At 42.2% G+C, this 15,517-nt stretch overlaps 1 long non-coding RNA gene across 1 annotated transcript in view; it reads right to left on the bottom strand.

Moving 5' to 3' along the window:
- LOC307018904 overlaps positions 1-15,517 on the bottom strand; it is a 44,017-nt gene that overhangs the window by 5,599 nt on the left and 22,901 nt on the right. The window lies entirely within an intron of this gene.

Below are 15,517 nucleotides of genomic sequence, written 5' to 3'. Positions count from 1 at the left end.
TGCACAGGCCGAAGGAGAGGACTCGAAACTGCCACAGCCCCCTCCCAGTGCAAAAAGCTGTCTTTGGCCTGGCTTCTGGGCTGAGGGGAACTTGCCAATACCCGCTGCGCAGGTCTAAAGAGGAGAACCAGGATGAGCCAGACACCAAGTCCAAACACTCATCTATGCGGGGCAGCGGGTATGAGTCTTTCTTGGTCACACTGTTCAGCGGTCTGTAGTCCACACAAAACCTCATCTTTGAACTCTTCTTCTTATTGACCATCACAACCCCCGAGGCCCAGGGGCTGTCAGAGGGCTCAATAATGCCAGCTGACAGCATCTCAGCAATAGCGCTGTCTGCTGCTGTCTGATGGGCCAGGGGAAGGCGGCGGGGGCGTGTCTTGACGGGCCGTGCGTCGCCCGTGTCGATATCGTGCTGCACCAGGTGTGTCAGGCCCACTTCCTCTTCTGTCAGAGCAAAAATGTCCTTAAACTCCCACAGCACTTGCCACAGTTCCTCCCGCTGCTCGGGTTTTAAGTCATCACAGCTGCGTTTCCACACCTCCTTCACTGCCGCCCGTCTGTCCCCCTTTAGAGCTGCAGGTTGTTGTTCCGGGGCCGGGGGCCGTACATCAACTGGAGTACGGGGTGTGGGGTTGGGGCTGGGGTTAGCATTGATGACAGGGGGCATGGCTGCAGGGGGGGGGGGGTTTGGGGTGGGGGAAGTGTTTCAGTCACTCTTGATGTAGGTGGGTGTGGTGTCGTGGCAAGTGTGGGGTGCACCATTTCAACTGTGGGACCCCCTGGAAAGGCCAGCGTGTTCCTCCCCAGGTCTAGCACACAGCGTGCAACCTGCAGAAAGTCAAGTCCTAATATGCAGGAGTCCTGTACTGCCGCAACCCACACCTTAACAGACACTGACAGCCCCCCCACCTGTATAACCACCACCCCTCTCCCAAGCATAGGGGCTAGCTCACCGGTTACTGTTCGCAGTTTCACCAGAGTGGGTGTCAACCGTGTCCCCGCTGGGACCACGTCCGGTCTCATCAGTGTCGCTGTGGAGCCGGTGTCAACAAGGGCCGTCCATGGGGCCCCTGCCAGGGTGACGGGGACATGGCAGAAATCCCCCGCGTGAGTCCAGCCCACCACCCTCACAGACTCTGCGATGTCGTTTGCTTCTGGGGGAAGCGGAGCCCCGCTCCCCCCTCCGTGCAGCTGGGCTCTGTCCACTGGAGACCAGGCAGGATGGGACCCAACGGCGGGGGTCTGTGACGTCCCATTTACACAGACCCGGGGGCGTTTCCCTGAATATCAGCATTCATGGGGCACCTTGTGCTAATATGGCCGACCTGGCCGCACCCCCAACACACCAGAGGACCCCGACGAGGACGGTTGCTGCCCTGCGGCGATTGCAGTGCCATAGCACGGATTAGCTCAGTCAACTCAGCCGCCCATGCTGGTTTCTCTTGTCCTGGCTCCTCCTGTCTCACCGTTCTCACAACCGGGCCGCCTCCCGTGTGCGTGCTCTCTGCCGCCCCTCCTACAACCTCTCTCTCCAACGCCAGCTCCAGTGCTTCCTGCAGAGAGCGGGGATGTGCCAGTTGTGTCTGGACGCGCAGCTCCCTGGGGGTTATGGCCCGGATAAACTGGTCCCTAGCCAGCTCGCTCTGCACCTCAGGGGACATGTGGCTGTATGCCCTTCTCGCCAGGGTTTCAATGTCATTAGCCAATATGCGGAGCGGCTCACCCGGCTGTCTCTGTCTGCTTGACAGCTCCGAACGCAGCACCCCAGGCTGGCTGCATTGTCCAAACCGCCGCTTCAGAGCCCCAACCAAGGCCCCATAGTCAGTTCTTTCAGCCGGGCTGAGCAGTAGCAAACAGGATAAAGTTTCATCTGTAATACACAGGGCCAGCTGGAGCGCCTTATTGTCCTCAGACCAGCCCACAGCCCGTGATAACAGTTCAAATTGGGCATGGAAGGCTTCCCAGTCGGCTTTACCGTTGTATTTCGGTGTTTTAACTTGGAGCCGGGCGCCGCCATCATTGTTTACAACCGGCGCCGCGCCACTCCCGGGGGAGGTCCCTGCGCCGACGTGCCGCTTCCCGCCGGCCGAGTCGAAACCGGCAGCAGCATTTAATTCACGCCATAAATTGTCTTCTGAGTCACGCCATAAGCCATCCATCTCCTCCTTGACTTTCGGACGAGCTCCGGTCCGGTTCATCTGTGCTTCCATTATTTACCGGCCGATGAAGCAGAGCTAACGTTAGCCGAGTCAGTGCTAGCTGCGGCTACCGGCGATTAGCGGATAAAACTCTGTTTTTTTTGTTGTTTTTTTTACTTCTGACACCAATGTAACGTCCACCCGGACGTGTCGGAATGACGAGTGAAGCGTTCTCAAGTTAAACAGGTTTATTAACAACCAAAGGCTCTCATCCGTCCTTTCTCACTCTCTCTCCTCTCGCGCCAACCTCTCACTCACCTCCACGCGCCCACACAGACACACACACACCAAACCCTCTGCTCCCCAACCCCGCCCCTACCTGCTCTCCTCACAGAAGCCTGACACAAACAGTTAACAGAACACTTGAACAATAAATGCAGATCGCTACAATACGATTTCCTGAAGAGGTGAATTTAGTAGCGAAATGAGAGAGTGGTGCAAACCGAAGCCTACTGACTTAACACTACAACTATAGATGTCGAGATACTACCATGCTGAATATTAAATGAAGGTACAGTTTATTTGAATACATTATTGTTTACAGACGAGAGTAGCATGTGACAACATCCGGAATGACCGGAAACCAAACGAGCCGAGAAGTATTGTTTAGAGTATTGATTACAGCGTTTAGAATGTGTTAAATGAAAAGTGATGAAAGAGAATATGAGGAGAAACGGCGTGTTAAGCATATATTGAATGTGAAAAGAACCTATCCTCTGTTTAAATGCAATAACGGACATTGGAGACGAGGTGAGCCGGCTGGCGGGGAGGAGCCAGCAGAGGATATATAAACAGCACCGGAGGAGAGATCCATGCTCTGGATATTGACGAGTGTGAGGTCGCTGGAGATTCAGTCGGAGGAGTGTGAAAAACACCGAGAAAAGCTGCAGAAGAGAAAGAAGAGGAATAAGGAAGAAGAAGAAGAAGAAGACGAAGAAGAAGAAGAAGAAGAAGAAGAAGAAGAAGTAGTAGTAGTAGTAGAAGAAGATTGGTCACATTCCTGGTTGCGTGGCGAACATGGAAGTGGCAGCTCACGACTGGAGAGTCTGCTGTCACGAGGAGCTGTTGACGGAGGGAGGGAGAAACGGACGGAGGAAGCCGGAAGAAGAAGGTGAAGTTGGAGACACGCTGCAGAAAGTTCAGAGAGAGTCGGAAATCATCGAAACATACAGAAACGGTAGCATTGGACTGGTTAGCATAAACTGTACATTGACTGTATCATCATGTCAACCAGCTCAGATGGGACCCAAAGAGCTGATATGGAATGGGAGGAAACCAAAGCTGTGAGGAAGAAAAGGGCTTTGAGGGAAAAAGTTAGCAGACCAAGAACACAAAGTTGGTCGGATTGGTCGAGTGGTGCAGGCTTAAACAAAAAAACAAAAGGCAGTCAAAATGGAAAACAAGCAATTTCGAATACAGAACTAGAGCAGGAGTGGAAAGTTATAATAGAATTCAACCGGGATGGTGGGCATTACCACCCGATTCAACTGACAAAATCAATTGAGAAAGAAATGGGTAAAATCAAATTTGCCAAGTTTATGAACAACAAACGAGTTTTGATACAAGCAACCAGCAAGCAACAGCAGGGAAAAATACTTAAAATGACGACACTCAGTGGGAAAAAAATAAAGGCTCATATCCCAGGAGCAATGGCAATGTTGAGAGGAGTCATATCTGGAGTTCCACTTAATATGTCTATGGATGATGTTAAAAAGAAGATTAAAGGAGGAAAAGTTATTGAGGCAAACAGACTTATGAGCAAAAGAGATGGCACATTGAAGGAAACACTTTCAGTAGTTATTCAGTTTGAGAAAAATATACTGAAATCTGTGCAAATAGGATACATGAACTACAGTGTGAGGGAATTCATCCCAAAACCACTTAGATGCTATGCATGCCAAAGAATGGGACACACAGCAATGCAGTGTAAAGGAAAACTAAGGTGTGCGAGATGTGGAGGCCAACATGAGTATGGGAAATGTGAAAAAGAGGCAAAGATGAAATGCTGTAATTGTGGAGGAGAGCACAGTGCGGCGTTTGGTGGATGTGTAGTGCAGAGAGAAGCCAGAGAAGCTCAGAGGGTCAAAGTACTCAGTAAAGTCTCATATGCAGAAGCTCTAAAGAAGGTTAGGGAAACGGAAGCAAACAATCAGGCTTCTAGTGGAAGGGTTCAAAGAAACTTAGTACAGAGTGGTAGCAACATTTCAGAAAGGCAGGTTACAAATCAAAGCCAAGTACCTGTGGAAATTAAAGAAGATGATAGCATTCTCGTGGTAAAGAAAGTCAACTTTATGACATTCATCTGCCATACCATTAATGTTGCAGCACAGATGAAGAAGAAAAGTGACAGAATCAAAACCATCGTGCAGGCAGCGGAGAAATTCCTTAACATTAGAGATATAAAAGCAGACCAGATACATGAATTACTAGCAACAAAAGATGTGGGAGAAACGGACAACCAGGATGAGGGTTAGCACGTTGTTAATGGTAATTCACATACTCCAGTGGAATGCTAGAAGCCTCATAGCTAATGGACAGGAGTTTAAAAAATATGTCTATGAGTTACAAACATTGCCAGATGTAATTTGTGTGCAAGAGTCTTGGTTAAAACCTCATCTAGACTTTATGATTCCAGGGTTCAGCTCTATCAGATATGATAGAGTTAGCAATCAAAATGGTGGAGGGTGTGTTACTTTCATAAAGGATGGGCTGGCCTATAGGGTAGTCCCATCCCCTGACGACAAGGAATGTGTCATAATAGAAATATGCAGCCCAAGGAAAGAAGGGAACATAAAGCTTATCAATTTCTATAACCCGTGTAAAAATCTGGACATTGAAACCTTACAGACAATAGCAGGGACGGCTCATAGAAGGGAAGTATGGTGTGGTGACTTTAATGCTCACAACAGCCTATGGGGAAGCAGTCAAACAGACAGTAATGGGGATGTCGTAGAAGAAATGCTAGAGGAAAGATCACTGTTTTGCCTTAATGGACAAAGAACAAGAATAGACGTGAATAGGGGGACACAATCATGTTTGGACCTCACACTGGTGACGGATAGGTTAGTTAAATCATGTGAATGGTATGTTAAAAGTGATCCTACCATAGGAAGTGATCATTACCCAGTTTTCAAAATCATCAATACAAAGGTATGTAGACAGGAAGGGAGTGTATTTACCAGGTGGTGCTTTGGTAAAGCTGACTGGGAAACATTTAGGCTTTACTGTAAGGAGTCAGCGCAATTGTTAACATTAGAAGGAAGTATAGAGGAGTGCTCAAATCAAGTCACAATGCACATTAAAGAAGCAGCAAATAAAACTATACCTAAAAGAACAACAGAGGGTAGGAAGAAAGTGGTTCCGTGGTGGAATGAGGAATGTAGCAGAGCCATTAAAGAACGAAACAAGGCATTTAGGTCTTTAAAGAAAAACTTGTCACAAGACAATATTTCAGATTATCAAAGGAAAAGGGCAGTAGCCCGTAAAACAGTAAAATACACAAAAAAGACGTCATGGAGAGAGTATTGTTCCGCCATTGGAAGAGGAGTAAAGTTAGGGGATGTATGGTCGATGTTTAAACGGATGAATGGGAAAAGGAAGTCGGTTAAAATTCCCGCTTTGATTGATGGGGAGAAAGTGGCAGTGTCAAATGAAGAGAAGGCAGAATGTTTAGGTAGGGCATTTGCTGCGGTGCATAGTGGGGAACACCTTGATGACAAACATAGACAGCAAAAAGAGTGTGTATTAAGAGAAAATGAAAATGTGAGAGCTCTTGATGTAGACTTCTCAATAGCAGAACTTAAAATAGCTTTGCAAGGTACAGGATACTCAGCACCAGGACAAGACCAGCTATGCTATGCCATGTTCCGGCAGCTACCAGAGGAAACATTCAAATTAGTCCTGAGACTATTTAATCAAATATGGAGAAACGGAGTCTTACCAATGAGTTGGAAAACGGCAGTTATATTGCCATTTAATAAGCCAGGGAAGGATCCTGCTAATCCCAATAATTACAGACCCATAGCATTAACATCACACTTATGTAAATGGATGGAGAAGATGATAGTGCATAGACTATCACACGTCTTAGAACAGAGAGGGTTAATAAGTCATTTTCAGAGTGGTTTTCGTAAAGGAAGATCCACAATAGATGCTTTGATTAGAGTAAGCAATGAGGTGGAAAAGACAGTGAAAATGAAAGAGGTTATGGCAATAGTATATTTTGATATTGAAAAGGCTTATGATTCTATGTGGAGGGATGGGTTGCTCATCAAATTGAGTAGAATGGGTGTTGGAGGGAGAATGTATAACTGGATCATGGCTTTTTTATCAGACAGAACATTCAGAGTTAAAGTAGGGGCAGAGGTTTCAAAAGAGTGCAGTATAGAAAATGGTATTCCTCAAGGGAGTTCAATCAGCCCGATATTATTTAATGTTATGATAAATGACATTTTTAGTAATTTGGATGGATGCATAAAATCTGCACTATATGCAGATGACGGGGCCATATGGATACGGGGAAGAAATGTTCCATATGTGTTTGAAAAAATAGGGAAAGCTATAAAGAAAGTGGAGAAGTGGTCATACAACTGGGGTTTCAAGCTGTCAGCAAGCAAATCTTGCTTTATGAAATTTACGAATAAACGCAAGATGGAGACTGAGAAGCTTACATTATATGGAAAGCCGATGAGTGAGGTCAATGAATTTAAATATCTGGGGCTATGGTTAGATAGTAAATATACATGGAAAACTCATATTAAACATTTGGAAACAAAATCCAAAAAACTGTTGAACCTATTAAGAGCAGTGGCTGGATGTGACTGGGAGGCAGACAAACAGGCATTAATCGACATCTATCGGGCAATTATGAGGACAACACTGGATTATGGGTGTTTAATATATGCAGCAGCAGCACAAACGTCATTACTAAAAATTGATAGGTTACAATATAAAGCGTTACGGTTGTGTATAGGTGCAATTAAGTCAACCCCTACTAATGCAATATTAGTTGAAGCAGGAGAGACTCCATTGGAGCTAAGAAGAGAGAAAATTGCTCTTGCTTATTGGGTCAGGTTAAAAGGAAGTGGGGAAGGAAATATCACAAACAAAATACTACAGGAGTGCTGGGAATATTCTAAGTTTCAGGGGCGTGGGTTTGGATGGACAAATAAAGAAAAAATAAGGACATACGGCATGCATGAGTTAGAGTTTTCACCATCAAATCCATTCAGTAGTGTACCCCCATGGCTCTTTCCAATAGTAAATATAGATGTGAGTATTGTAGAAAAGAAAAGAGAGTGGCAAATAAATGAAGTAGGACTCAAAACAAGTTTGTACCTCAGGAATAATTATCACAATTACCTCAAAATATATACAGATGGTTCTAAAAACAAAGAAGAGTGTGTCGGAATTGGTATATATATCCCAGAATTTAAAGTGTCAATATCAAAAAGAGCATCAGACCAACTTTCAGTGTATACAGCAGAAATGCTGGCAGTAGTAATAGGATTACAGTGGGTGGAAGAGGTCAGACCAGACAGGGTGGTGATATGCACAGATTCATTATCCAGTTTACAAAGCATACAGTCAACAACAACTGCCAGAGAAGACATACTCATAGAAATCAATCACAGCCTGTTAAGACTTCACAGAAGCGGCATAGATCTGCAGTTCTGCTGGGTGCCTGCGCATGAGGGGGTGAAAGGGAACGAGTGTGCTGATAGATTAGCAAAAAGTGCACTACAAAAGGAAATCACATTACCAGTTCAACTTGGAAAAGGAGAAGGAAAAGCAGTTATTAAGAAGAAAGGGATGGAGATCTGGCAGAAAAGGTGGGAGAAAGACCAGAAAGGCAAAGAATACCATCAAGTGCAAAAGACAATTACAATTAATATTTATAAAGAAAGAAACAGAAGGGAGGAAGTAATGATAGCTAGGCTCAGACTAAATCACACTGCATTAAATGGTACGCTGTATGTCATGGGGAAAAGTGACAGTGACAAGTGTGGGAACTGTGGAGTTAGGGAAAATGTGGAACATATTTTATTACATTGTGTCACCTATAGAGTTGAAAGAGGGAAATTAAGGGATACAGTTTTAGAGGCAAAGAGGGAGTGGAATGTAGCGGGTATTCTGGGAACAGAAGGAGAAGGAGTAAGAGCTATCAGAAAAGCACTGTTCACCTTTTTGAGGGAAACTGGGATAGGGAAAAGAATTTAACAGTAGACCATGGATGATTTGTTTTTTGTTTTGTTTTATTTATTTTATTTTATTTAATTTTATGGTTTTCTTTTTGATATGCTGGTTTATTAGAGGACTGACATGATGATACACACTCGTGTACAGTAGGTGGTGGTATGCAACCAAAAGCTGTTTGCGACCCGCCATTAAAAAAGAGAAGAAGAAGAAGAAGATCCATGCTCTTCTCTTCCCTATCGAGGAGAGCCAGATCACAGCTGTTTGGCTGACTGAACAATATCATGCTTGTGTCCAACCCGCGCCTTTTTAAATTAAAGTACCCAATTGAACTTTCACAGAGACTCCATTTAGTCTCCTATTTTAAAGCTTCTCTCCTGGACGGGAGAATAACGAACACAGTTAACAATCTGGTGAGTTCCCTGACGTGATCTCGCTGACCGAGGAGAGAAAACCAACCGGCTGTTTCCTGGAGACGCTTGCAGCCATTCGACACACAAGAGCTCAAATCAATCGGTAAGAAGATGCCTGTTATGACAAAGATTCTTCACTAGTTAAACTAGGCAAAGTTAGATTTGTGTGTTTGATGGCAGCCGGCTGATCCTGAAAATAGCTGTGCATTTTAATGTTAAAACAACCCAAATTGATAAAATAATCACTCTAAAACCACGAGGCGTTGTTTTGTCACAAGCAGGGTGAGTTCACACTTTCTTTTGTTCCATTAACCCTGCATGCTATTAACCACGTGTGGGTGTTGAATTTTAAATATATAGTGTGTGGACATTGTACTTCGGATAGGTGCCTTGCTGCTTTCACATGGGTGTCTCTTGTTACGTTAATAGTTATTTAGCCTATGACGTAAGGGTATCCCATTTGACGATTTTTTGTTAAGATCTGGAGACATAGCGAATCGGTTAAGGGCCGAGTAAGTGAAAACCAGCGGGGCATAGTGAATCAACTCAGGGTTAAGACCGAAGTCAGTGCTTTAAAGAAAGTCCTTTTCAAGAAAGGCTTGGTTAAGGTCTAAGCCTTTATCAGTGGTTAAAACTGTTCTGTTTAAAAAAAGATATTGCGGGTGGGTTACGGTAATCGGAATTACAACAGCAGTGCAGTAATAAGACGACGGTCTATTATCAGTGGCTGATAGGTCTCCATATTAGTCCCAGTTTGGCGTGTCCAAATAGCAACAGTTAACCATAGTCGACTATAAAGTCAAATATTACGTGAACAGGTTTATAGCTAGTGCGTAAGGGTTCCTAACTTTAAGTGATGATATCAATAAGATAAAGCCCATAGTCGACTATAAAGTCAAATATTACGTGAACAGGTTTATAGCTAGTGCGTAAGGGTTCCTAACTTTAAGTGATGATATCAATAAGATAAAGCCCATAGTCGACTATAAAGTCAAATATTACGTGAACAGGTTTATAGCTAGTGCGTAAGGGTTCCTAACTTTAAGTGATGATATCAATAAGATAAAGCCCATTTTTTTCATAGTAAGCTAGTTAGAAATGTTGTTATTTTAAACTAAGTGTTTTTTTGGCTTGGATTTCAGGGTTTATAATACCACACCAGTGGTTTACTTTGTTACGGTTCCTTTAAAGATCACCTCGCCATTGTTTAAACTCCCACCTGAGAGCCGCATGGACAAATCTCTTTGTCTACAGGTCAGAGTGCGAAATAATCGGGTGCCATCTTGTTTACACCCCACATGTGGAAAAACAAAGACAGTGCAATCGCCATTTCGTGAAATGCAAATTCAATTTGCTCCTTTTGCTTTGAATTTGCATTTACACAGAGCATCCACCAATTAGAAGTAGCAGAGTAGAACATTTAGCAGACTATTTTTGTAATTATGAGAAGGATACAGATTACAAGTGATGTTGTTCCCCCACACAGAAAACTATTGTGTCCACACAACTAGTGAGGTCAAGATGTGACGGAGCGACAGAGACTGGCCCAACATTTTCCAGCCAGTACATAGATAGACCCCGTCAGAAGACCGGGGCTGTGTTTAAAGGGGAACTTCATTTATTCTTAGCCAGAAGTGCAGTTTTTAATCAAACAATTATGTGATTTATGGAGTCAGATTACATTTTTCTCATAAGCACAATTTTATAATCGGTCTGAAGTGTCTGTTTTAAGGCATGAGCCGCAAATTAAATAACATAACACTGATGAAGAAGTTGTAGGGTTTTTACAACAGTTTCAAGAATCAGTCTTTATTTATTTATTCTTGAGTAACTTTACTGATTTATAGTGTAGCGCATAAGGCAATATCTCATTTGAGTGAGGGGCACCAGCCCTTCATGCAGGTCACCCTCTGTGAGAATAGTTCATATTTTCCCTCCAGTTTGGAGACAGATTATTTTATCATATGTTCGTTCAGCAGTGTCAACCAATCCTCTAATCCTAGAGTTATTGAGACGTATTAGCGACACCAGGGGTATTGTTTTTCGCAGCAACGATGATGCATAATACCATGACAAAAGCCATTATTGAAACAAGTAAACTATTAGAAGTGCTAATGGGAAATGTTTTGTGAATATGCATTTATGCCATCAGAAAGCCATACATCATATGATATTTTTGTACGCCTTGTGGGTACATGGAGAATTTATATGTATTTAATGCAACGTTATGCGTTTTACATGTTCTGTTCATAATAGGGTAATCATTGCAATATTAATTGAGCATTTTATGCTCAAAGGAGGGAGTGTCATGATTATACAGATATGATGATTTCAGTGACGTAGTTAATAAATAATAACATGTAGTCAACAATAGGTCATAAAACAACAAGAGGTATGCCGAAGCTTGGGCCTTCTCCAAGGAGGGAGTGGTCCAGTTTTAGATATTAGACAAATAGAAGTGGATGAATATGTCAGAACTCTGAGTAATATTATGCAAGTTTTGTCTACACAGGCTAGGAAAACTACAGAGATACCAGACGAGACACCAGAAGAGACTCCTGTTCGGCCAGGTGATTGGGTGAGGGTGAAAGTTCACAAAAGACAGTGGGCTCATCCCCGGTGGACGGAAGCGTGAAAGGTTGTAACAAACTTCACACGCGCTCCGGTTTAAAGGTAAAGAAAAAGGAGCAAATTGACACCACCTCACACATTGTCACCCTTCACTGGCAACTTCCAGAACATTATTGGGAGTTAGGACTGATTTGGCAGAGCTGGAACAAAACAATAAATAGACATAAGATAAAGATAGAAACAGCTCAAAAGACAAATTGTCTATAGATTTTTATAGATTGTACATTAATGTGAAAACCTATTTTTTTTTGTTTTACATCTGAAAAAGAGTCCAATTTTTGTATGTTATTTTTGGACTCATTATTTAAATTCTGTAACGGACACAACCAGGGATAAAATAGAGATGATGACGAGAACAAAGCCAAACCAATTGTGGGGTCCCCTAGGGATAAGAGTCAGAATAGCATTGTTGATTGTGCTCATTACACTTGGCACCTTGTTGGTTGGAAGGGGAGTACAATATCAAGTAAAACATGGAACCATTAGTTCACTCATAGAGAATGCCCACATCACTAACAAGACTCCAGCTGTGTTTCACAGACTTTCACTTATCCTCAGAGCCAAAAGATCAGCTGAGCAACAAGAGGAGGAGTTAGAAATACTCGGTCCCAAACAAGAGGCGGTTATAATCAAGATGATTCACCCCCCCTATATGCAGTTCTTGTATCAAATGATGAGATGGGTTTAAGTGATCGGGATATGTAAGTGATGGGGATTTACAGATTAGGGGAATCTCTAAATACACTGGATCCATTTTTTAGTCTGTACCAGAAACACCCCCTGTTAAGTTTATGAACAACCGACCGGTGACCTGAGCACAATTATTGAAAATGATAGTTAGACACAGGCTACTAACCCACAAGTGCAGCTTTGTACGTGCAAACTCTATGAACAAAATTTCCTAGCAGACAGTGGCGACATTGCAGATATGTCCAGTCACCAAAGTTACTTATGTTCTAAATAACAGTGAGATTTAAAGTGATGGAGAAAATATGGAGACGTTCCTTTATAGTGTGTGAAATATGTGGTGCTTGAAGCATCTAGGTATTTAAATTTATGAAAGAAAGTGGTTTCCTGAAAGAGTTAATTGGAGTAAACATGTTACGGTGGGTGAAAACAATGTTTAGGGATATGGTACAATTATTAGAAAACATTAACTGGGCTTAGATGACATTTAACATCAAAGAAAGATAGTATGGTTAGGAAAATAGAGTGGGAAAGATTGGATTTATTTTACCTCAGTGTGTTAGAATTAACTATAGATAATGCGTCCCGAGATCTCTCTCTCTCTCTCCGCCTGTCAGAACGCTACGACCCCAACTTCCAAGCAGACAAAAGACCTCACCACGGAAGACTCCTCCTCCTCCGTCGAACAGACAGAGAAGCAGAGCTGAACCATCTCCACCTGAGGCATCCAGAACTACAGGTGACATAAAAAGGCACACTCTCATCGGTCCCCCACAGGACATGAAGTTCCAAGCTGAGCCACAAGATTTGGACACAAGAGCAGAGTGTGGGACATGAGAGCAGAATACGCCCTCCATGCAACCAGTAGAGACTGTAAAGGAAGAGATGAAATGCAAAGCAGATGGGACACTGAAAAGAGTTACAGCGGAAGGATCCAAGAGCGGATGGACTGAGGAGAAGGTGGACGGAGAAGAGGACAGGACGGAGGAGTTGGCATGGTCCGGCAGAACGTGAGGGGGGTCGTGGCTTGACAACCAGAGGGGGAGAGAAGGAAAACGGGAGTGAGTGAGTTTACACATAAACACACTTATTCACCAACGAGAAATACGTAAAGAAAAAGGTTTATTAGCCATGAATTAATCAATTGGTGAATTTATAAAGTAAGAAAGAGGAAACTATTAAATAACCCTAAAAACACACTGAGGGTAGAACATATTATTCAATCTTTTCATCATATGAACAAATTATTCTTTAAGAGTTTTTTTTATTCATGTGTGAATTTGGGTAAGATTTAATTTGTTACAGTATAGACCTACAGTTTAAAGGGATGGTTTTAGTAACCACTCTATAAAAGCAGACAAATCTTTATTTGTATGGAAAATGTTAAAGGTAGAGCTAGTACCAAGCCAAAGATAGTATTCCAATCTAGAGTATTGATTTCTCCATTGTAGCATGGTTATTACCTCAGGAGGGAAGATTAAGGTGGAAATAACAGTTGTTTTTGTCCAAGATGTAGAGTTTTAAAAAGACAAAAGAGAGATTGCACATTTTAATTTAAAAAAAACTAATATAATTGGGAGTAATACATGCGGGGCCTTGGATCACTCATTGTGATGGTGCATATTTTACAACAAATATCGTTCAGGGAGAAGGGGTCGCTCGATCCACCCTGCAGATGTTTTAAATCTTACTTGCAGCTTCAGAGGGAGCGCACGGCACCAGAGTATGAGTTTTAAAAGACAAGCGCCACCAGCTCCTAAAGGTCATCCATTCAATCAGTGATGACCTGACTTTTAGAGATGTTATTTAAAGGAGAAACATATCTGCCATAGGTGTAAATTCCTGAATTGAACTGCAAACCATTAATGAAATGACTTCTGTTTTAAAGTTCTTGTTAAAGGAGGGAGTAATTATCACATGCTCTAGCACCCAAGGTTCCACACACTGTTAAAGGGGTTAGCATAGGTATTTAAGTAGACCATAATTGAAAATAAATTAGTATAATGCGTTATTAATATTCTACTGGTTCTCACACCATTTCAGGGACTCTATCACTGCATTAGAACAGACCACCCAAAGTTACTGAGTAGGAACTTTTAAGTGATGAAACTCTACAACTGTTGTAACTGACCAAAATCTTCTCCCAGAAATGACTGTCTAGCATGCCGTACCCCAGAGTAGAACGTACCGATTGATCACGACGGCCCCTTCTAGAGAACATATTACTTTCATACCTTAAATGGTATGAAAGGAGGGAGGGTAAATTTCTCATGAGGAGATAATTACAAATGCTAGCAGAACAAGACGACCAACCCCCGTATTCAGATGTTGATGACAATGATGAGTTAGTTTAAATGATATGGATGTTCGGAGATGAGATTGATCAATGAATGTCCAGCTGATGTGATTCTTTACATTATGAAATCATGTGAAGAAGTGAGCAAAATAAAATGCTAAAATGGAGTGAATCCATTTCAATTTACTTTACACTATAACAAGATAGTTTATTTTTATTTTTCAATTTACTTTGCCAATCCAAGATATTTTATTTTATTCTTTATTACTTTATACTATTCTAATATGGTGGATCTCATGTTGTAAAAATCATTGCTATTCTAAAATGGTTTGTTTCTTTTCACTTTGTAAAAACAAGTGCCTTAACACTGAGCGTGGTATGAGAACGGTTTCTGTGAAAGGAGGGACGAAGAAATGTTCTGATACCAAGCCATTGCTGCTATTTTGAAGAATGATATTGAATGTAAACACTAGAAGTTATGCACAAGGGAAAACTTTTATGTTTGAACACAGACAATAATTTATTTTGTATTTTTGTAAAGCCGGCTGTAAAACCATTCCATTTGATTGTATGTTTGTTAATATGAGATATGTAATATGCAAATTTCAGATGAAGAACTCATTGATTTCAGTATTATACACACCTTTTAGGTGTGTAAGGAGGGACTGTTAGAAATTAAAATCAATGTTTTAATGGGGAAATGTAGTTTAAACATGCCGTCAGTTTTAATGCTCTTTTATACTGAAAAACCAGAATTTCTTGTGCACAAGCAGTTAAGCTTTTATTCTGAAAATCCTTCATCTACGGTTAGCATTTAGCATGTGGCTAATATACGATTTCCTGAAGAGGTGAATTTAGTAGCGAAATGAGAGAGTGGTGCAAACCGAAGCCTACTGACTTAACACTACAACTATAGATGTCGAGATACTACCATGCTGAATATTAAATGAAGGTACAGTTTATTTGAATACATTATTGTTTACAGACGAGAGTAGCATGTGACAACATCTGGAATGACCGGAAACCAAACGAGCCGAGAAGTATTGTTTAGAGTATTGATTACAGCGTTTAGAATGTGTTAAATGAAAAGTGAT

This window comes from Notothenia rossii, assembly GCF_949606895.1.
Source record: "Notothenia rossii genome assembly, chromosome: 9".
Taxonomy (NCBI): domain Eukaryota; kingdom Metazoa; phylum Chordata; class Actinopteri; order Perciformes; family Nototheniidae; genus Notothenia; species Notothenia rossii.
The sequence above is the reverse complement of the archived record's forward strand: the minus strand, read 5'-3'. Positions and strand labels throughout refer to the sequence as shown.